General features: G+C 41.1%; 1 pseudogene; it reads right to left on the reverse strand.

The window, feature by feature from the left end:
* Nucleotides 1-255: 255 nt before the first annotated feature.
* On the reverse strand, nt 256-6,728 carry LOC115030643 (high mobility group protein B1 pseudogene; annotated as a pseudogene).
* Between the last annotated feature and the right edge of the window lie 17,870 nt (nt 6,729-24,598).

Genomic DNA, 24,598 nt, shown 5'->3' on the forward strand with positions numbered 1-24,598 from the left:
TTCTCATGTATATTTTGTGAATTTCCTTGATGTCATTTAAATTATTATGGACTGGGATGCATATAAACCAATAATGAATAAAATAATATAAACATAAAGATTAATTGATTCTTATTCAGAACCTCATTTGAAAGTGAATGGTTTTTTGGGTTTTTTTTCTTTTTTTTTTACATTTCACTTGTTTTCTTTAAAAGGGGTGAGTTGTGTACAGGGAATTAAATGCTTTATAGACAAGAAAAATGCACTAGAACCAACTTATTCATCTTCGTCATCATCATCTTCGTCTTCCTCTTCTTCCTCCTCTTCCTCATCCTCTTTATCCTCATCATCTTCCTCTTACTTGTTTTTCTTGCTCTTTTCAGCCTTGACCACCCCTCTTTTTGGCTGCATCAGGTTTTCCTTTAGCTCTGAAGGCAGCGATATCCTTCTCGTACTTCTCCTTCACTTTGGCGGCCTTCTTCTCATAGGGCTGTTTGTCATTCTCTGCAGTATTGTTTCACATCTCTCCTAGTTTCTTTGCAACATCACCAATGGATAAACCATGATGCTCACCTTTGATTTTGGAATTCAGAACAAGAAGAAGGCCGAATGAGAACTCTTGGGTGTACTGGGGTCCTTGAACTTCTGTTTGGTCTCCCCTTTGGGGAGGGGATGTAGGTTTTTCATTTCTCTTTCATAACGAGCCTTGTCAGCCTTTGCCATATCTTCCAGTTTCCCCTTTCCTTTAGCAAACATGGTCTTCCACCTCTCTGAGCACTTCTTGGAGAACTCTGAGAAGTTGACAGAAGCATCTGGGTGCTTTTTCTTATGCTCCTCCCAGCAGGTTTGCACAAAGCATGCATATGAGAACATTTTGCCTCTAGGCTTCTTAAGATCTCCTTTGCCTATGTTTAGTTGATTTTCCTCTTCTAGGAGGCACAGAGTCACCCAGTGCCTGTTGGGCGCTGTCTCTATGAAGCTCAACGTACTGCAGTAGCTGTGAATGATTTAAATTTATAGAAACTTTTCACTCTGTTCAAATGACTCAAGAATAAAATCTAGTCCTAGTTATTTCTGGCATCAACACCTCTGTTCCTCCTCCCAACAGTCCACAGGTTCAAAAGAGCATTTATCATGAAGTGGACTTAATTCTAGTCTTGGGAGGTAATGAGCCACTATGTGCTGAGAGCTTCCATGTTGCTTCCATTCCCTCTACTCCTTCAATAGTTAACGAAAGAAACTTGAAAGGCAGAGTACACAGACTCTAATGTCTGGTGTATTCTAAACACTTGGGAAATATTTGTTTGGTAAATAAACTGCTCATGATTGAATTAATCAACCCCTGAATATTACCTCCCTTGATGAACATGGCACACTGTGGTAGGCGGTAGTATTTGCTGATAACACTTCTTCTCTTCTGTTAATAGGCTAAAAGGATCTGTGGAAATCTTTTAGATTGCTACCACCGTTAGCAATCTTAAGTCCTGTCCCTAAATACTTGATCCTAAACACTAAGAAGTGATAAAATACCCTAGAAGTGCCCACTGAAGTTACTCTCCTGGAAACTGTACCAAACTCTCATGAACTACATGCCAGGGTCTCTACAGATTCCCTAGTTCCATCAATAAAACTATTGTGCCTACTGCACTGGTGCATAAAAAGCTGATTAACAGCCACTCCTTGCACAAATAAAAACTCACAATGGAGATATTTGTTTCTTGGTATCTTCCCACCATTTCAAATCCTGTACCTGATCCAGTTTGCTAAATATGTAGAAGTCGTCCATTCCCAAGGGCAGACAGATTACTGAAAGCAAACAAGTGAACACAGAGAACCAAGGATGTCAAGGCCGGTGTTACAGAGGGCAATCAAACCTGTGGGACAATATCATGTGCCAACAGCCCTGAGTTTAGATGCTTTGTAGAGCAGCCAGGCTCACAAGTAAAGCCAAGATCCCCGTTCAAGGGTGTCACCTCAGATTTTAGACCTTGGTATAATTTCAAGTCTTGTTAAAAACTCTGCTCTGAAAACTCCTACCAGATAGTCATCATTCTGAGGTGAGAACCACCAGAGGTCATTGAGCAGAAAAAGAATAAGATTTCACTTAAGCAAGATCAGTTTGTTTGCCCTGGATTCAGAAGAATAAGGGCAGACTGCCACTGACAGGAGCCATTTTAGGTATTCCAGTAGATAGTAATGGTGGTTTGGACTCTGATGGAATTTATGAAGGTGGTGATTAATAGTCAAATTCCAGATACATTTTAAAGAATTGGTATCACACATTTACAGCCCAGGGATCAACATAGCTATAGCATTTTAAACTGAGAAGTCAAAATAATTAAAAGGATGGATGTTAACTAAATGATAGCATTTGAGTTAAAGACTAGATTATGCTTTGGGAAGCAGGAATGTGAAGAGCCAATTAGACATTTAGGCAGAGATGGAAAAACCACCTGGAGATATAAACTAGAGTATTGTCAACTTATAGACAACTAACCTGAAAGAAATTCCTCTTAGAAAGAAGGTACATGAAAAAGAAAGAGAACTCACCCCTGAGGGAAAAAAATGTAAAAAAAAGCAGAAGTTAAAACAGTCCCTCCAATAATACAGACAAGGGCTAAACCACCCATATGTTACTCCCCGGAACTAAAACAAGTGTTTTAAGAAGAAAGGCAAACCTGCCAAGCACCCTTGATCTCCAAATAAGCTAAAACCTCCATTAGCCCACGCAGGCTAAAGCAGTCTCCCACTTTTTTTTTATGTTTTTTTATTTGGTATTTATTTCATTTACATATCCAATGCTATCCCAAAAGTCCCACACACGCTCCCCCACCCACTCCCACTTCTTGGCCCTGTCTTTCCCCTGTACTGAGGCATATAAAGTTTGCACGACCAATGGGCCTCTCTTTCCACTGACAGTCTCTCACTTTTATGGTCTCAAATTTGTGGAATGTCTCTAAAAAAAGAACTAAAATAATGACATGCTTTGAGATCAGGTGCCAATATCAAGTTCACATAGTGGAGTGAAAACTGTTCAAGTTTGAAGAGGCTAAGCCAGATTCATGACTCCCATGACTCTCCACTGCATCCCCCTTTCTCCCTGCCCCCACCCCCACCCCAGTGTGTTCTGTGGTCATGAAGGTTAGAAAAGTTCTCCCAAGTTGTCTTCTATCTTTCCATGGCTCAATATTTACCTCAAAGGAATCTCTGTCTCTCTACATGACCCATTTGGTTAAGTCAGTGCAAGCTACAACGGAATGCCCCCTTTGCCTCTGCCCACTGCTGCCCATTCATGAGGGGTGATCCGCACTGGACTGTAGGATTGCTCCAAGCTGGGTGTGTACTGTCAGCCTGTCAGATAGCTACAGTGCTGCCTTCCTGTAAAGTGGCTTAGCTTTTGTGTTTATTCTTTGAGGAATGTTCTCTCTGACATTTCTTTCTTGGAGCTCAAAGACCTTCCTGTGCTTCTGATATTATAACTCCCATACAAAGAATGACTATGTAATATCCTAGGTTATTTTGTAATACATGCAATTAAGAAACAATGAAGTCAATGAGATATCCAGAGAAATAGGTCTGCAAGCAAAAATAATCAAGCACCAAATTCAATCTTATCCCAGGCTCAGGTTGACCTACTTCCTTGGAGGCATTAGGAGAAATCCATCCAACTGGATTAGAAGTAAATTCAACCTAAAAAATTCCTGCTCATTTGATTAAAAATTAAATAAAACAAAAACAGCTGCAGAACTTGCTGGATTTAGTTTTAGGCATGATAAATCCAAGAGCTAAAAGAAAAGGGGAAAAGAGAGATTTTTTTTTTAAAGGAAGGGGAGAAAGAGAAGAGAAGGAGCATGGAGGAAGCATGGATGGGTTAGCTTTCTGGTTTCCCCACTCATGGTCAGGATCACGAGAAGATAAACTTCTTCTTGGCCTGCACCATACACCATATACACCTGAGCCAAAAGACACAACTGGGTCACTTAAACCAGTCACTAGTGAAATATGCATGTAATGGCCTTAGTATCTGAGTCATCTCAAATAGTAACAATAGGTGATTTTTCTTAGATAAAAACTAGGATATTGTTATTATAAGAAAAGATAATCTTACGACTCTGGAAATCAGTCTGGCGGTACCTCAGAAAATTGGACATAGTACTACTGGAGGTTCCAGCAATACCTCTCCTGGGCATATATCCAGAAGAAGTTCCAACCAGTAAGAAGGACACATGCACCACTATGTTCATAGAAGCCTTATTTATAATAGCCAGAAGCTGGAAAGAACCCAGATGTCCCTCAACAGAGGAATGGATTCAGAAAATGTGGTACGTTTACACAATGGAGTACTACTCAGCTATTAAAAAGAATGAAATTATGAAGTTCCTAGGCAAATGGATGGACCTGGAGGGCATCATCCTGAGTGAGGTAACCCAATCACAAAAGAATTCACATGATATGTACTCACTGATAAGTGGATATTAGCCTAGAAACTTAGAATACCCAAGATACAAGATACAATTTGCAAAACACATGAAACTCAAGAAGAATGAAGACCAAAGTGTGGACACTTTGCCCCTTCTTAGAATTGGGAGCAAAACACCCATGGAAGGAGTTACAGAGACAAAGTTTGGAGCTGAGATGAAAGGATGGACCATCTAGAGACTGCCATACCCAGTGATCCATCCCATAATCAGCCTCCAAACGCTAAAACCATTGCATATGCAGCAAGATTTTGCTGAAAGGACCCTGATATAGCTGTCTCTTGTGAGGCTATACCGGGGTCTGGCAAACACAGAAGTGGATGCTCACAGTCAGCTATTGGATGGATCACAGGGCCCCCAATGGAGGAGCTAGAGAAAGTACCCAAGGAGCTAAAGTGATCTGCAACCCTATAGGTGGAACAACAATATGAACTAACCAGTACAACTAACCAGTACCCCTGGAGCTTATGTCTCTAGCTGCATATGTATCAGAAGATGGCCTAGTCAGACATCATTGGGAAGAGAGGCCCCTTGGTCTTGCAAACTTTATATGCCTCAGTACAGGGGGAACGCCATGGCCAAGAAGTAGGAGTGGGTGGGTAGGGGAATGTGGGAGAGGGTATGGGGGACTTTTGGGATAGCATTTGAAATGTAATTGAAGAAAATACCTAATTAAAAAATAAATTTAAAAATAGAAAAAAAAAAAGATAATCTTGACAGTGGAAGTTGACTCCACTTGGTGTACCATGTCTCAAGAAGTTTTCATAGTGCCTCCTATGAAAGACAATACCAGACTCCCCCCTCCCCCGACCCCACTCCCCAGAACTCCCAGGGACTAAGCCATCAACAAAGGAGTACCCATGGCTCCAGCTGTATATGTAGCAGAGGATGGCTTTGTCATGCATCAATGGAAGGAGAGGTCCTTGGTCCTATGAAGGCTCGGTACATGCCCCCATGTAGGGGAATCAAGAGCAGGGAGGTAGGAGTGGGTGGGTGGGTGTAGGAACACCCTCATAGAAGTAGGGGGAGAGAGGATGTGATAGGGTATTTCCAGGAGGGAGGGAAACTGGGAAAAGGGATAATATTTGAAATGTAAATAAAGAAAATATCCGAAGGAAAAAAAAAGACTAGTACTAGAATCGGAAAGGATGAAAGGACTTAGCATTATTGAGGGTCCAATTTTTACAATGTTATGTATTAGGCAGTACTATTCTTGCCATACAGATGTGAAAAGTGGGTCATGGAAATATTTGATAACTGGCAAGCAAACTTTGTGATAAATATGGTATGTAAATAAAATAAGTAAGAGCTAAAGCCAACATTAGAACCCAAGGCCTCCAACTCTCAATTCCAATTGTTCTCTCTCCTTGGTACTCTTGACCCTGAGATATTGTCATTAAATGAAGGTGATGAATGTATTATTAATTTAATGCAAATAACTCAGGCACGATAGGTGTTACAAATGAACTGGAGACAGCTGTATTTCTTGTGATATATGCTATAGTCTAAACTATACCTACAGGGAAGAGACTGGCCCAAAACAGCTTCCTCCACCCACTATTTCCCTCACATAAAATTAAAGATTAAACCCCTTTTGAAATCCAAGAAATTCATATGAGATAGTATCATGTTAGGATGTTTTTATATTTGATATCAGAAAAAGTGATTTTTTTTTTAGCCACTGTCTTAGTTATTTATTGTTGTGACAAAAATACCTGAAGGACTCATCCTAATGATGTTGGCTCCCAGTTTGAGGGATACAGTCCATCATGCTGGGGAAGGCACGGCGGAAGGAATGTGACATGGTTGGTCCCATTGCATCTGCAGTGAGGAAACAGAGTGAAATGAATGCTGGTGCTCAGGTCACTTTCTCTTTTATCCTCCCTCTGCAGGATGATGATGCTCATGTTCAAGGTGTGTCTTGTCTCCTCAGTTAACCTCTCTGAAAACACTGTCACAGACATACCCAGCCAGAGACATATCCACTAGTCAATTCTATATCCAGTCAAGGTAGCAATGGAAATTCTCCATCACTGGCACATTGGCTCATGTTACAATTATATCTATAAAGGATACAAAGTAAAATTGACAATCTAAAATTGAAAGGCAATCGGGGCTAGGGATGCAGTTCAGTGGCAAGGTACTTACCCAGTTGTCCAAGACCCATAAGTTCAATCTCCACACTTACCCAGTGTGTCCAAGAACCCCAAGTTCAATCTCCAACACTAGAAAATTATGAAAATAGTCATGCTGTATTTGGACCTCAGACATCTTTCCAGAAGCCTTTCTGGGAAGTATTAAGTGCAGATGTGCACGTAACCAGCAATGCCCTATTCAAGATACAAGTGATTCTTGCTTTGCTTCTCTCTGTAGGTGTTCCAAAAGCTCGCAATCTCCTTTGGTGTTCTGAACTTCTTCTCAGCATTAAATAATCCCCATGGTAACTAGAGCTAGCAAGAACACCTGAGATCTCATTAAGCAATCAGCCATTTAAATGAAGTTTTAATTTGCCTTTGTCTCCCTTTTGTTAGATAGTCGATAATTATCAGTGTTTATATTTCTTCAGGATTTGACTCGTAGAGAAGCTTGGGAAATGAGGTCTGGTTGGCTCACAAAGGTCACCTCCAATATAAAAGGAACCATCTGTATTTTAGAAGTGATGCTTTGCAGTACAAACAGGCAGAAAAAAAGAATCCAAATGTTTCCAAAGTAACTCAGCCGTTTAGCCACAGAAGGAAAAGTCCTGAATTCTGGGATATTTTCTTTTTCTTGGTAATCTTCCAACCTGTGTTTTCATCCTCCCAAATGCCACCTCAGAACCACAGATGGCAGCATGAGTTCAGCAAGCTTGAGCTCTGCTCTTTAATCCAGATCTTAAATTAGTGCAAGTTGATAGGAACCTCCCGGCTTCCTCCACCTCTGTCTTACTCTTCTGCTCCTGGTGCTTTTGTTCCATTGAGCTTGAAGTAGTTGTCTGATCCTAGTAGTGATTTTCCCAGAAAATCCCCCAGACAAAACAGGACTGATGTACATATGATGTCAGAGACTGTGGCAGCACATGAAGGGTCTGCATAGGTTCAAGCCAGCTGGTGTCCCTACACTGAGAAGGAAGTAGATGTGGGCTCCCAGCCTTAAGCAAGAAGGTATCTACACTTGAAACTCACTTTTAAAGAAAAAAAAAAAAACAAAGACGAGTTTTCTATAAAGGAGTGTTACTAGTTATATTAAGCATACTTCAGGATAGGATCAATGCCCACATGTAGGATTGGGCTCAAGTCTTTAAAATCATAATATCATGGATTGATCTGTATCTACATTAGGCACAATATTCCTCCTAGAATTAACCTAGAATTGTTTCCACTGTTCACCTGGTATCCAGGTCCTCGATGTGACTTAGACGTGAAACAGAGCCTTAACACTGACATACAGCACTACAGAGCAATTGTGATAGAAACTGCATGGTACTGGTATAACGACAGACAAGTAGACCAATGGAATAGAATTGAAGGCCCAGAAACGAACCCACACATCTATGGTCACTTGATCTTTGACAAAGGAGCTAAAACCATCCAGTGGAAAAAAGACAGCATTTTCAACAAATGGTGCTGGCACAACTGACAGTTATCATGTAGAAGAATGCAAATTGATCCATTCCTATCTCCTTGTACTAAGGTCAAATCTAAGTGGATCAAGGAACTACACATAAAACCAGAGACAGTGAAACTTATAGAGGAGAAAGTGGGGAAAAGTCTCGAAGATATGGGCACAGGGGAAAAATTCCTGAATAGAACAGCAGTGGCTTGTGCTGTAAGATTGAAAATCAACAAATGGGACCTCATAAAACTGCAAAGCTTCTGTAAGGCAAAAGACACCGTCCATAAGACAAAAAGGCCACCAACAGATTGGGGAAAGGATCTTTACCTATCCTAAATCATATAGGGGACTAATATGCAATATATATAAAGAACTCAAGAAGGTGGACTCCAAAAAAATCAAATAACCCCATTAAAAAATGGGGCTCAGAGCTAAACAAAGAATTCTCACCTGAGGAATACCGAATGGCAGAGAAGCACCTGAAAAATGTTCAGCATCCTTAGTCATCAGGGAATTGCAAATCAAAACAACCCTGAGATTCCACCTCACACCAGTCAGAATGGCTAAGATCAAAAATTCAGGTGACAGCAGATGCTGGCAAAGATGTGGAAAAAGAGGAACACTCCTCCATTGTTGGTGGGATTGCAAGCTTGTACAAACCACTCTGGAAATCAGTCTGGCGGTTCCTCAGAAAATTGGACATAGTACTACCGGAGGATCCCACAATACCTCTCCTGGGCATATATCCAGAAGATGTTCCAACCGGTAAGAAGGACACATGCTCCACTATGTTCATGGCAGCCCTATTTATAATAGCCAGAAGCTGGAAAGAACCCAGATGTCCCTCAACAGAGGAATGGATACAGAAAATGTGGTACATTTACACAATAGAGTACTACTCAGCTATTAAAAAGAATGAATTTATGAAATTCCTAGGCAAATGGATGGACCTGGAGGGCATCATCCTGAGTGAGGTAACCCAATCACAAAAGAACTCAAATGATATGTACTCACTGATAAGTGGATATTAGCCCAGAAACTTAGAATACCCAAGATACAAGATACAATTTGTAAAACACATAAAACTGAAGAAGAACGAAGACCAAAGTGTGGACACTTTGCCCCTTCTTAGAATTGGGAACAAAACACCCATGGAAGGAGTTTCAGAGAAAAAGTTTGGAGCTGAGATGAAAAGATGGACCATCTAGAGACTGCCATACCCAGGGATCCATCCCATAATCAGCCTCCAAACGCTGACACCATTGCATACACTAGCAAGATTTTGCTGAAAGGACCCTGATATAGCTGTCTCTTGTGAGGCTATGCCGGGGCCTGGCAAACACAGAAGTGGATGCTCACAATGGAGGAGCTAGAGAAAGTACCCAAGGAGCTAAAGGGGTTGGCAACTCTATAGGTGGAACAACAATATGAACTAACCAGTACCCCCAGAGCTTGTGTCTCTAGCTGCATATGTATCAGAAGATGGCCTAGTCAGCCATCGGTGGAAAGAGAGGCCCATTGGTCTTGCAAACTTTATATGCCTAAGTACAGGGGATCGCCAGGGCCAAGAAGTGGGAGTGGGGGGTGGGGGGAGGAGAGTGGAGGAGAGGGCATGGGGGAATTTTGGGATAGCATTGGAAATGTAAATGAAGAAAATACCTAATTAAAAAAAAGGGAATACACTGTAATACATTCATTCATGCATTAAGACTCAAAGGCTTTAATGCACCACAATTCAATAGAAATATTCATTTCTATGAAAAGATAGAATATCATACATTATTTTAAGCTTGGTTCTAATTTGCTTTTCCATTACTATGATAAAATACTGACCAAAATAAACATGGGAAGGAAAGGGTGTATTTCGTCTTACAAGTTGCAGTCCAAGGCAAGAACCTGGAAGCAGGAACTGTAACAGAGATCATAAAGGAATGTTTCCAGGATCATGTTCAGCTACCTCTCTTACAGACCAGATCCTCCTGCCTAAGGATGGTACCGCCCACAGTGGGCTGGGCCCTCCTTCATATATAGGGGTAAAGGGGTATAGGGGACTTTCGGGATAGTATTTGAAATGTAAATGAAGAAAATATCTAATAAAAATTTGAAAAAAAAAGAAAATGCCTCATAGATGTGCCTCCAGGACAGTCTAACGGAGGCAGCTGTTCAATCAAGGTCCTATCTTCCCAGATGTGTCAAGGTGACAACCTAGATTAGGCATCTCAAACTATTATCTGAGTTTTTAAAAATATATATTAAAAGTTGTGGACTTCTATTCTGTGGAAGGCATTCCTCTGAGGATTTATGAGACATAGAAGAAAACATAAATGGATCTGCTCATCTGCTAATGAATAGAACACTCTGTTTTAGTAGTTGATAAAGCAGATGATTGAAATACAAGCTACTCCACTGGAGAAAGCCTGTAGCTGTTTTGTGACCAATTCACCTTGTGCTTGGCTGCCTGTCATTTCTAAACCTCTGTGTGCTGTACCAAGCATTCCTGGGATTGATTTGATGAACTAATTCATTCAACAAGTGTATGACTACCGACCAAGTGGTACACACTGTAAAAGGCATTGAACATACAAAGAAAGTCATTTCCATGTTCTCAATGTTGGAGTCCAGGAGTCACCCACAAACCACACGAACACTGGTCTCAGGCAGACAGGTGGTTTATTGAATGCACATCCCTAAGATTGATCAGGAATGTAGCTCAGAATTCAGGAGTTGAGGCTATGGCCACAAACACTTCTTAAGTCTGATAAAGGGAAACACCACAATGAGGTCATTCAAAGGTGCAGGAAGTGCTGCCCAGGGGTAGGCTCTGACTCCAGCTATATTGGCTAGCTAGACAGAACAGTTCTAAATGACCTGTATTCTGATTGGTCCTAAGTGGAGCTTAGGGTTGTTGGATTTCTTAGGAATAATAAACCTTAGAATATATACAACATAACAGGGTATGTGATCAGCATGACCTTGCTCTGAATCAAGTTATTTTTCTGTGTCAATGACTGGCAGGCATATTAAAGCAACAATATGAAATAGCTGGCAGGCATGGAACAACCCCAAGTTATGGCTGGGGACTGAGGGGCAAGCCTCAACATTCAAGATGTGAGTAGTCTCATAGCCAAGGGCATCTAAATAAATCCCTGTAATGGTTAGATTTTACTGTCATAGTGGCAGGACCTAGATTTACCTAGGAAGGGAAATTCACATGAGAATCATATTAGGTCAAAACTGGCCTTTGGTTGTCACTGTGAGAGGATGTTTTGATTGATAATTGATGTGGGCAACACCACCCCTAGGCATGTAGGTCTACAAAGGCTAAGAAAGCTAGCTGAGTGGGTGAGTGAATCAGAGTGACCCAGGAAGTGGTATTCTTCCACTTCCTGTATCCAGGTTCCCACCTTGGGTTCCAACATTGATGTCTCTTAATTATGGATTGTGACCTGGAACTATACGTCAAATAAACCTTTCCTCCCCCAGATTTCTTTTGGTCATGGTGTTTATCACAGCCGCAGATAAATAAACTAAAACAAGACCCAGTTCCACAAACATTATTTAGTCAGGGAAGGGCTGTGAGGGGGGCTGTAAGTTGTATTTATGGGACAAAGAACTGAGACCTTGAATTTACACATTAATATTCCTCTCTCCTTAGACTCCAAAGTGCAAACATTGTCCTCACCAATTAATGTCTCTCTAACACAGATCTTTTAGCAGCTTAAAAATCTAACTCATGGAAGCATCTATAAAAGGCAGATTTCAATCTACTACTGACAGGCTGAATCGCTGGGCAAATTAGTTTAATATCTCTGTGTCCAAATTTCTCTCTATGTGTGTCTACTTTTCATGGCCATGACAAAATAATTGAGATGAAAAGCTTAAAAAGAAAAAAGCATATATAGATATATAATTTCTCTTTAAATATCTTATATCACACTTTTAGAGATTTTACTATAGCATCACTTAGCAACATCAGATTGAACCTGTGGTAAGGCAGAACATCATAACAGGAAAAGCAGAGAAAACTGTCCCAGAATTCAGCAGCTAAGAAGAAAATAGTGAAAAGGACCACATACCCAATATTCCCTTCAAGGACATGACCACAGACACCAAACTTCCTTCCACTAGGTCCCATTCCCTAAAAGTTACATCACCTGCCAACAGTGTCACAAGGTGGAGATACCCTTTAACACATGGTTTTGTGGGGACATTCGACATCAAAACTATAACCCTTTATGACAAGGATTTTGTGGTGGTTTGAATGAGAAATGTCCCACATAGACTCATACATTTGAACATCTGGTCCCAATTGTTGGTACTCTTTGGGGAGATTGTGGTACCTAAAGGAAGTGCAGCTTTGCTTGAAGGTGTGTGTCTCTGAGAGCAAACTTTGAGAGGTCATAGCCCTGCCCCACTTCCAGGTCTTGTCCTCTGAGCTCCCTGTGTACAAATGAAATATGATCTTCCTGCTTCTGCTGCCATGTACTCTGCACCACTGTGGTTTCTATTCCACTGGAACCATAAGAGAAAATAGACCCTTTCTTCTTTAAGTTGCCTTTCATCACGCTGCTTTATCATAGCAACATGAAAGTGACGAATGCAGATGTGTTACTAACTCCAGGTATGTGCAATATGATGTTTGAGGGGAGATAACATACAATATGCCTGACATTGTACATGCTTACTTTCCCCTAGGCAGTCATTGTTTAAATGACCTAATTGACAATACCTCATCTCTAGGCTTATTAACCACCCTGGCCTATAATGATAACAGCTAGCACTCAGACCGGGCTTAAAGGATGCCAGGCTTCTTTGTTCATCATTTCATCCACACATCCCGTTGTGGTTAAATGATAAGCTGTTCCCCATCCACTCATGTGTCAGAACACTTGATCCCTAGCTGATGCTGATGCTGTTTGGGACGGTTATGAAGCCTTTGTAAGGCAGAGCCTTGCTGCGAAAGTGCGTCCCTGAGGACAGGCCTTTGGACTTTCAGGGACAACATTAGATGCTCACTTGCAGTTTGCTGAGGTGCTGATGCAGTGTGATCATCTAGCTTCTTGCTCCTGCATCCTGTCTCCCATGATAGATTCCATCCATCCCCTGAGGAGTGTCAAACAATATAAACCTTTCCTCTAATAAGCTGCATTTTGTCAGACTATTTTATAACAACAATGGAAAAAGAAACTAATGCAGAACTACTCAATAGACAAAGCCAGGCACATGAGCAGACATTAGGGCTCCCTCCAAGACCAACACTCCTTCCCTATTCATTTCTGTGACTGTTTACTGAGCAAGCTAGCCTGTCTATCACCCAGTGGCTGATAAAGCCTCTTACATGTTTGCAGCCTGACAAAGTCACACTGTCCTCTCCGGCTACACTTGGTACCCAGTTCTGCCCACTTGAAGCATTTTTCTCAGCTGGTGTTCCAGGCAGGAAGAGTGGTCAGGAACAAGACCACCAGGGAGACCATATTGCTGGGAACAATAGGCCTCATTGTTCACACTTTTTTCCTCTCCCCACTTAAAAAAAAATCTCCCCCAGCCAAATGTTTCTCCCTGCTGCAGGAAATTTTGTAAGCAAATTCAGCCCAAATGTTGCCAGCTGTGATAGACACATAGAAATACTTTAACTCTTTCCTGCCTCCTATTTAAAGTTTGGTGCTTATTCAAAATAAAGAAAAGTTGCCATTTAAACTTACTGTAAAACAGAATAAGATAAATGTCATTATCCAAATACAAAATGCTTCAAGGAAACAGATACCACAGTCTCTCAAAGCACTGGTACCCAGGCACTGATTTCTATTAACTCTTTGAAAAGGAGTCTGAAGAAACTGTTACCCTAACGATCTCTTATTGCTTAGCCACATTCCTGAAGCAATTATTATATTTTACCTTACCTTTTTGAGATACGATATGATTCCATGATTACTTAATCTCTCTTGTGATCCCTTGGTCAGAGTCAAGACTGATGATAGAGAATTCTTCAGTCTAATAGAAACTTTGTGACATTTATGCCAGAAAATATTTAAGTGCCCACCTTAGTAATAAAAGCTTCTGAAATACAGAGGATACAGAAGGCTACCTACATCGTCAGTTACTGTCATTTCAATCCAGACTTGAAGACCATTCTAACTACATAGTTATTCACCTGGGTTGTGGTTTCTACACAAGGATGCTTGCTGAGCATTTGTGGAAATGTGTGGACTGAAATATCTTCATAGCAGCTTGATTGTATGCCCATAGTTTGTGTTAACTACTTGTAAGTCTTGTAAGGAAATGTCAGAATAAACCTTGAACAAACTCTGCCAGACCCTGGCCAAGGAAATTCCCATTCCCCTAAGGGGGGGTCACGACTCCTTTGGAGGCTGAATGGCCCTTTCACAGGGATCACCTAAGACCATCAGATAAACACAAATGTTTTACAGTACAATTTACAACAATAGCAAAATTACAGTTATTTTTTATATTTTTATTAGGTATTTTCCTCATTTATATTTCCAATGTTATCCCAAAAGTTCCCCTATACCCTCCCCCCCACTCCCCTAACCACCCACTCCCACTTTTTGGCCCTGGCATTCCCCTGTACTGGGGCATATAAAGTTTGCAAGTCCAATGGGCCTCTCTCTTTCCAGTGATGGCCGACTAGGCCATCTTTTGATACCTATGTAGCTAGAGTCAAGAGCTCCAGGGTACTGGTTAGTTCATAATGTTGTTCCACCTATAGGGTTGCAGATCCCTTTAGCTCCTTGGGTACTTTCTCTAGCTCCTCCATTGGGGGCCCTGTGATCCATCCAATAGCTGACTGTGAGCATCCATTTCTGTGTTTGCTAGGCCCCGGCATAGTCTCACAAGAGACAGCTATATCAGGGTCCTTTCAGCAAAATCATGTTAGTGTATGCAATGGTGTCAGCGTTTGGAAGCTGATTATGGGATGGATCCCTGGATATGGCAGTCTCTAGATGGTCCATCCTTTTGTCACAGATCCAAACTTTGTCTCTGTAACTCCTTCCATGGGTGTTTTGTTCCCAATTCTAAAAAGGGGCAAAGTGTCCACACTTTGGTCTTCGTTCTTCTTGAGTTTCATGCGTTTAGCAAATTGTATCTTATTAAGTAGCAACAAAAATAATTTTATGGTTGGGAGTCACCATAACAGAAGAAATTGTATTAAAGGGTCACAGCATTAGGAAGGTTAGGCACCACTGCCCTAAGGCTTGCTTAAAACTCCCACCCATATGTAGAAACTCCAGTCTCTTCCCCATCACTGCCACACAGAACTCAGTCACCTGCATCCTGATAGCCCCTCAAAGCTATTTCGAAAGAGACAGCAGCCTTGTCTGGACAGAGTATTTGTTTCAAATTCATTTTGCTAGAAAGAAAGAAAGAAAGAAAGAAAGAAAGAAAGAAAGAAAGGAAGGAAGGAAGGAAGGAAGGAAGGAAGGAAGGAAGGAAGGAAGGAAGGAAGGAAGGAAGGAAGGAAGGAAGGAAGGAAGGAAGGAAGGAAGGAAGGAAGGGAGAAAGAAAAGAAAGAAAAGAAAAGAAAAAGTAGATATTCAGGTTTCTTAATTTCATAATTTCAGCTCTTCTGTCTTGTTGCTCAAGCCAGAAATTCAGCAAGCCTTCCAAATCTTTGGGCCTCCATCTCATGTCCTCTATGACAATGTTAGTCATTGGTTCTATTGATTCTAACTCCTAAATATATCTTCTTTCCAAGCTTCTCGCCATCCTTCCTGATACAATCTATTCTAACCACTTGTGTTTATAAAACCAATTATATACTAATTGGTCTTCTAAATCCTATTTGTCACTATTTAAGTTGTTCTCCAACCTGAAGTCATAATTAACCCTAGAAAATTCCAACCTTTATCTCACACAATTTTAAAATCCCCCAGTGGTTTTCCATGTTCCCTTATAATCACTACTTAATGTAGACTAATAAGGCTGCCTCTATCTGAGCTCTACCCTTTGCTCTTTTCCCCTTTTCCACACTGGCTGGTCCAAGCAATTTTCCATCTCAAGATATTCCAACATACTGTTTTCAACATGTCCTATTAGCCAACATCCCATTAACTAAGTATTTCAGTTTGTTTTCTGTTGTTTTAATGAAACAATAGAATGTAGCTTGGAAGAGAAAAGAGGTTTTGGATATTTTTTGTTTTGATTTGGTTTGGTTTGGTTGTTGATGGTATTGTGGATTGTTGTCTATATGGAGGTGAGGATAGGCACAAGATAAGGCTAGAGTCTGTGATTGAGCAATGGAAAAAGAAGGCAGGCTAAGAGTTTTAAAGACAGGACAGATAGGGACAGTAAGGACAGAAGGACAGAGAAGATGAAGAAAAGAGGACAAATCCAATCCACAGGGCTTTGAATGGCCAAAGGTAGCTATGAATATCATAGAAGGAATAGAATAATACAGGACAATTTATTCAGTCTAGGTGGGCAGCTTGTGTTGATATTAACTGGCTTTGAGTTCATGGTATGGGCATTTTGTGGGTTGAGAATTTACTGATATAAAGCTGACTGATAAAGTATAAGCCTCTAGAGTTTTGATTTTACTGGATTACAGGGATTTGTGACAGCTAGCTACAGGGGATGTGAGCAGGTTCCACAGTAAGCAAACTGCTAGTTGGGCAGCAGCAACATGGGGACCATGGGGGCAGGGAGACAGCATTAACAGAGTGTAGCTAGCAATTCGGTAGATTGATTTTTAATGTTACACACAGTTGGTGGTGGTGGTGGTTTGTTTGTTTTTTAGCATACAAGTTATTGAGAGAAATAAAGGCTAGAGTTCAGAGCAAGAACCTGAAGGCAGGAAAGGGAGCAGAGACCATTGTGGAACACTGTTCATGGCTTGTTCAGCTTGCTTTCATATACAACCCAGTACCATTTACCCAAGTAGCAACACCCAAAGAAGTCTAGGCCCTTCCACATCAATCATTAATCAAGAACAAGTACTACAGACATGCTTTGGTCATACTAGTCTGGTGTCTTTGACAAAAATTAATCAGCACCCACCAAGCTAACTTATTTATTCTGTAGGTAGCAGCTGAAAGGTCAGTTACCTGAGAGAACTAGATCTTTTCCTAATCTGTCCTGCTCACAAACATACTCCAAACCAGCCTTCAATCCTCTATGTTTCCCAAACACCCTGAGTTCTCCTTTTATAGAACAGTAATTATTTGCTTAACATCTGCACTCCTTGCTAGAATATCAACAGGTGGAAATCTTAATCCACAAATCCAGATGCAAAGTGCAAGAAATAAAAGTTTTGTTTTCCTTACATTAATTTCAGTCAAATCCTTTCTTAATCCATTTAAATCAAAGCCCCACTAATCTGGAGAGAATTCTAATCCTGGTTATTATTAGCATCTACTCACCCTTCCTACTGTTATAACTAATCTATGTGGGGAATCTTGTTCTTCCAAAGCTCTATATTGCAAAATGGCTCTTCCCTCCTCAGCTCATCCCAGTTGCTTCAGAGATGCCCATTTTCCAGGCTATCATTGTCTCCCATGGACTAAAATACCTTTCTGTTCTGGTTGAGTTGTGTGTGACTTATGGACACAACACAAAAATTTACTTATCCCAGTCAGAAATCCAATGGCTGACCAACATTAAAAGTCTAACCAAGTCCAAGATGGCAAACCAATTATTTTATTGGGGTTATTTACAGGTATATGGATGAGGTATTATTTGTTGGAACAAGGTTGAATCAAATGCAGGTGTGTCACTGAAAAGCCCACTCCAACATGTATAATGATATATGAAAGCTACAGCCCTGGAGCTCTCTACAAGACTTACAGTCAAACTCTCCTCTACTTAGTGATCTTTACTGCTTATATAAAGTTAGGGAAAGAGTGGGAGTGGTAGAGGGTGAAAAGTAAAGGAATAAGGCTTATTAATCTGGTAAATGTCAGGGACCTCTCGAGATTTGGGAATTGTTTACTTCCTGGGTCTTGGCAGCCTCCCTTCAGGTTTGAATGTTTAAACATGAAAGAAATCACTACTCAACAATTAGAAATATACTTGAGAATCTTCACTAGACATGAAACTGCTATGACTTGGCACCAGACCATTGAGTCTTGCCATTTCTCAAGAGTGTTACATAGCATTTCAGAGTTGTTCAACAGATTTGGTGTCTTCTGCCTTGGCTTCATCTAAAGAATACAATTTTCAGATGGACCTAGAAGGTATCATCCTGAGTGGGTAACCCAATCACAAAAGAACTCGCATGATATGTACTCACTGATAAGTGGATATTAGCCCAGAAACTTAGAATACCCAAGATACAAGATACAATTTGCAAAACACATGAAACTCAAGAATAATGAAGACCAAAGTGTGAACACTTTACCCCTTCTTAGAATTGGGAACAAAACATCCATGGAAGGGGTTACAGAGACAAAGTTTGGAGCTGAGATGAAAGGATGGACCATCTAGAGACTGCCACACCCAGGGATCCATCCCATAATCAATCTCCAAACGCTGACACCATTGCATATACTAGCAAGATTTTGCTGAAAGGACCCTGATATAGCTGTCCCTTGTGAGGCTATGCCAGTGCCTGGCAAACACAGAAATGAATGCTCACAATGGAGGAGCTAGAGAAAGTACCCAAGGAGCTAAAGGGGTCTGCAACCCTATAGGTGGAACAACAATATGAACTAACCAGTAATCCCCAGAGCTCATGTCTCTGGCTGCATATGTAGCAGAAGATGGCCTAGTTGGCCATCATTGGGAAGAGAGACCCCTTGGTCTTGAAAACTTTATATGCCTCAGTACAGGGGAACACCAGGGCTAAGAAGTGGGAGTAGGTGGGTAGGGGAGTCGGGGAGGAGGGTATGGGGAACTTTTGGGATAGCATTTGAAATGTAAATGAAGAAAATACCTAATTAAAAAAAAGAATACAATTTTCTCTCTATGGCCCTAAAAGATACTCTTTGCTCCCCGCTTCCCCACTTGTTGTAAATAAACAATCTGGCGCAAAGGCAAAGGGTTTGTTTCAAAGAATTTCTACTTTGTTCTTCAGACATCTTTGAAGTATGAACCAAACATTTTCTGAACTAAGAAGAAACACAAAAATAAAACAAGAAAGAAAAAACACTTAAAGTTAAACCTGATGAATATATATATTTGCTAAAATAATAGTAAATTAAAAGGGTTAAGTCACAGACTGGTTATGGGTTTTGTATGCATTTTATGTGTTGCCAAAATGCATACATACATAGAAAGATAGGTAGAGAACATGGCTGGCATGAACGTCGAAAAAGGGGGCACACAGAACAAACAGCTACACTTCATTTCCAGTAGGTGAATGGGTTTTCCAGTTGCTGTCTTGCCAATCATTAACATTATGTCCAGTTCCATATCCATGATCAACTAGGTACTGTAGACACCACTACTGCCATCTTGGTAAATTAAGAGAAAAATAGGTATTTCTGTACAGAAAATCACACCGTATTAGTCAGTTTTCTATTGTGATAAAATGCCATGACCCAGAAAACTTATAAAAGAAGGTTTTTAATTGAGTTTATGATTTCAGAGGGTTAGAGTCTGTAATGGTGGAGCAAAGGTATAGCAGCAGGAATAGCTGAGAGTTCACATCTTGAACAGTAACTAAGAGGCAGAGAAAGCACACGGGGAATGATGAATCCATTGAAACCTCCTCCAACAAAGCCATATCTCCTAATTCTTCCCAAACAAGTACACCAACTGGGGACAAAAATTTCAAACATATGAGCCTATGGGAATGTCGTAGTTTGGGTTTTACTTCTGTGAACAGACACTATGACAAAGGTAACTCTTTAGCAAGGAGAGCAACCAGTGCTGAGACAGTGTTTGTTTCTTCATCTTTTCTTTACCAGCTTGGACCACCTGACCTTACTTTTATGACTTCAATGAATGTGTGTGAGCTGAGCATGGTAGCACATGCCTATAGTCTCAGAACTTTGGGGGTAGGGAGTGTCTAAACAAGAAAGTTGAGACCCTTTTTAAAAAGCAAAATCAGACCGAGCATGGTGATACATGCCCTTGATCCTAGGACTCAGGGAACAGAGGTAGGTGGATGGATCTCTGTGAGTTTCAAGCCAGCCTGGCCTACATAGTGAGTTCCAGGCCAATCAGTCCTACATAGTGAGACCCTGTCTCAAAAAAAAAAAAAAAAAAAAAAAAAAAGAGTTAATGCTAAATCCAATTGCGCGCGGGACCTGAGACTGCACTAGTTAGGGAAGCAGAAACCGGCCTGAGTAGGGCCACAGGCCTCATCCGGCCAGATCAGCACCTGGGTAGCTAGAGCGCAGGGTCAGCTGACACCCGCCAGCTACCCACGACCCCGCCACAGGATTTTGAGACTGCTGGTGAGTGGAACACAGCTTCTGCTCCAGTCCAGTCACCCGGGACCTGACACTGCTCTGGCTGGGGAGAGAGAAATCCAGCCTACATAGGGCCCCAAGCCTCTTCCGGTCAGAAAAGCACCTGGGTAGCAAGGGCGCAGGGTCGGCTGACACTCGCCAGCTACCCACAACACCCGCCACAGGATCTTAAGACTTCTGGTGAGTGGAACACAGCTTCTGCTCCAAACCAATTGCGCGCGGGACCTCAGACTGCATTAGTTAGGGAAGCAGAAACCGGCCAGAGTAGGGCCACAGGCCTCATCCTGCCGGATCAGCACCTGGGTAGCTAGAGCGCAGGGTCGGCTGACACCCGCCAGCTACCCACGAACCCCGCCACAGGATTTTGAGACTGCTGGTGAGTGGAACACAGCTTCTGCTCCAGTCCAATCACGCGGGACCTGACACTGCTCTGGTTGGGGAGAGAGAAATCCGGCCTACATAGGGCCACAAGCCTCTTCCGGTCAGAAAAGCACCTGGGTAGCGAGGGCGCAGGGTCGGCTGACACTCGCCAGCTACCCACAACACCCACCACAGGATCTTAAGACTTCCGGAGAGTGGAACACAGCTTCTGCTCCAATCCAGTTGCGCGCGGGACCTGAGACTGCATTAGTTAGGGAAGCAGAAACCGGCCTGAGTAGGGCCACAGGCCTCTTCCGGCTGGACCAGCACCAGGGTACTGCCAGCGACCCACGACACCCGCCACAGGATTTTGAGACTTCTGGTGAGTGGAACACAGCTTCTGCTCCAATCTTTAAACAGTGACAACGACAACAACTAACCCCAGAGATTACCAGATGCCGAAAGGTAAACGTAATAATCTTACTAACAGAAACCAAGACCACTCACCATCATCAGAACCCAGCACTCCCACTTCGCCCAGTCCAGGGCACCCCAACACACCGGAAAAGATAGACACGGATCTAAAAGCATATCTCCTGATGATGGTAGAGGACTTCAAGAAGGACTTTAATAACACACTTAAAGAAATACAAAGGAACACTGGTAAACAGGTAGAAGACAATAAAGAGGAAGCACAGAAATTTTTTAAAGAATTGCAGGAGAACACTGCTAAAGAGTTACAAATCCTTAACAAAAAACAGGATAACCTAATCAAACAGGTAGAAGTCCTTAATGAAAAACAGGAAAACACATCCAAACAGATGATGGAAATGAACAAAACCATACTAGACCTAAAAAGGGAAGTAGACACAATAAAGAAAACCCAAAATGAGGCAACACTGGAGATAGAAACCCTAGGAAAGAAATCTGGAACCATAGATACGAGCATCAGCAACAGAATACAAGAGATGGAAGAGAGAATCTCAGGTGCAGAAGATTCCATAGAGAACATCGGCACAACAATCAAGGAAAATGTAAAATGCAAAAAGATCCTAACTCAAAACATCCAAGAAATACAGGACACAATGAGAAGACCAAACCTACGGATAATAGGAGTGGATGAGAATGAAGATTTTCAACTCAAAGGACCAGCAAATATCTTCAACAAAATTATAGAAGAAAACTTCCCAAATCTAAAGAAAGAGATGCCCATGAACATACAAGAAGCCTATAGAACTCCAAATAGACTGGACCAGAAAAGAAATACCTCCCGACACATAATAATCAGAACAATAAATGCTCTAAATAAAGAAAGAATACTAAAAGCAGTAAGAGAAAAAGGCCAAGTAACATATAAAGGCAAGCCTATCAGAATTATACCAGATTTTTCACCAGAGACTATGAAAGCCAGAAGATCCTGGACGGATGTTATACAGACACTAAAAGAACACATATTCCAGCCCAGGCTACTATACCCAGCCAAACTCTCAATTAACATAGATGGAGAAACCAAAGTATTCCACGACAAAACCAAATTCACACATTATCTCTCCACGAATCCAGCCCTTCAAAGGATAATAACAGAAAAAAACCAATACAAGGACAGGAACCACGCCCTAGAAACAACAAGAAGGTAATCCCTCAACAAACCTAAAAGAAGACAGCCACAAGAACAGAATGCCAACTTTAACAACAAAAATAACAGGAAACAACAATTACTTTTCCTTAATATCTCTTAATATCAATGGACTCAACTCCCCGATAAAAAGACATAGACTAACAAACTGGCTACACAAACAAGACCCAACATTTTGCTGCTTACAGGAAACTCATCTCAGAGAAAAAGATAGACACTACCTCAGAATGAAAGGCTGGAAAACAATTTTCCAAGCAAATGGTATGAAGAAACAAGCTGGAGTAGCCATTCTAATATCTGATAAGATTGACTTCCAACCCAAAGTCATCAAAAAAGACAGGGAGGGACACTTCATACTCATCAAAGGTAAAATCCTCCAAGAGGAACTATCAATTCTGAATATCTATGCTCCAAATACAAAGGCAGCCACATTCATTAAAGAAACTTTAGTAAATCTCAAAGCACACATTGCACCTCATACAATAATAGTGGGAGACTTCAACACACCACTTTCACCAATGGACAGATCATGGAAACAGAAACTAAACAGGGACACAGAAAAACTAAGAGAAATTATGAATCAAATGGATCTGGCAGATATCTACAGAACATTCCATCCTAAAACAAAAGGATATACCTTCTTCTCAGCACCTCATGGTACCTTCTCCAAAATTGACCACATAATTGGTCACAAAACAGGCCTCAACAGATACAAAAATATTGAAATTGTCCCATGCATCCTATCAGATCACCATGGACTAAGGCTGATCTTCAATAACAAAATAAATAATAGAAAGCCAACCTTCACGTGGAAACTGAACAACACTCTTCTCAATGATACCTTGGTCAAGGAAGGAATAAAGAAAGAAATTAAGGACTTTTTAGAGTTCAATGAAAATGAAGCCACAACATACCCAAACTTATGGGACGCAATGAAAGCATTTCTAAGAGGAAAACTCATAGCTCTGAGTGCCTCCAAAAGGAAACTAGAGAGAGAACACATTAGCAGCTTGACAACATACCTAAAAGCACTAGAACAAAAGGAAGCAAATTCACCCAAGAGGAGTAGATGGCAGGAAATAATCAAACTCAGGGGCGAAATCAACCAAGTGGAAACAAGAAGAACTATTCAAAGTATCAACCAATCAAGGAGCTGGTTCTTTGAGAAAATCAACAAAATAGATAAACCCTTAGCCAGACTCACTAGAGGGCACAGGGAAAGCATCCTAATTAACAAAATCAGAAATGAAAAAGGAGACATAACAACAGATCCTGAAGACATCCAAAACACCATCAGATCCTTCTACCAAAGGCTATACTCAACAAAACTGGAGAACCTGGATGAAATGGAGAAGTTCCTAGACAGATACCAGGTACAAAAGTTGAATCAAGATCAGGTTAATGATCTAAACAGCCCTATATCCCCCAAAGAAATAGAAGCAGTCATTAATAGTCTCCCAACTAAAAAAAGCCCAGGACCAGATGGGTTTAGTGCAGAGTTCTATCAGACCTTCAAAGAAGATCTAATCCCAGTTCTTCACAAACTATTCCACAAAATAGAAACAGAAGGTACTCTACCCAACTCCTTCTATGAAGCCACAATTACTCTGATACCTAAACCACAAAAAGACCCAACAAAGATAGAAAACTTCAGACCAATATCCCTTATGAATATTGATGCAAAAATCCTCAATAAAGTTCTTGCTAGCCGAATCCAAGAACACATCAAAACAATCATCCATCCTGACCAAGTAGGTTTCATCCCAGGGATGCAGGGATGGTTCAATATACGGAAATCCATCAACGTAATCCAGTATATAAACAAACTCAAAGACAAAAACCACATGGTCATCTCCTTAGATGCGGAAAAAGCATTTGACAAGATCCAACACCCATTCATGATAAAAGTCTTGGAAAGATCAGGAATTCAAGGCCCACCATACCTAAACATGATAAAAGCAATCTACAGCAAACCAGTAGCCAACATCAAAGTAAATGGTGAGAAGCTTGAAGCAATCCCTCTAAAATCAGGGACTAGACAAGGCTGTCCACTTTCTCCATACCTATTCAACATTGTACTTGAAGTCCTAGCCAGAGCAATTCGACAACAAAAGGAGATCAAAGGGATACAAATTGGAAAAGATGAAGTCAAAATATCACTTTTTGCAGATGATATGATA

Source organism: Mus caroli, unplaced genomic scaffold (assembly GCF_978045245.1).
Source record: "Mus caroli unplaced genomic scaffold, Mus_caroli_1 scaffold_3, whole genome shotgun sequence".
Taxonomy (NCBI): Eukaryota; Metazoa; Chordata; class Mammalia; order Rodentia; family Muridae; genus Mus; species Mus caroli.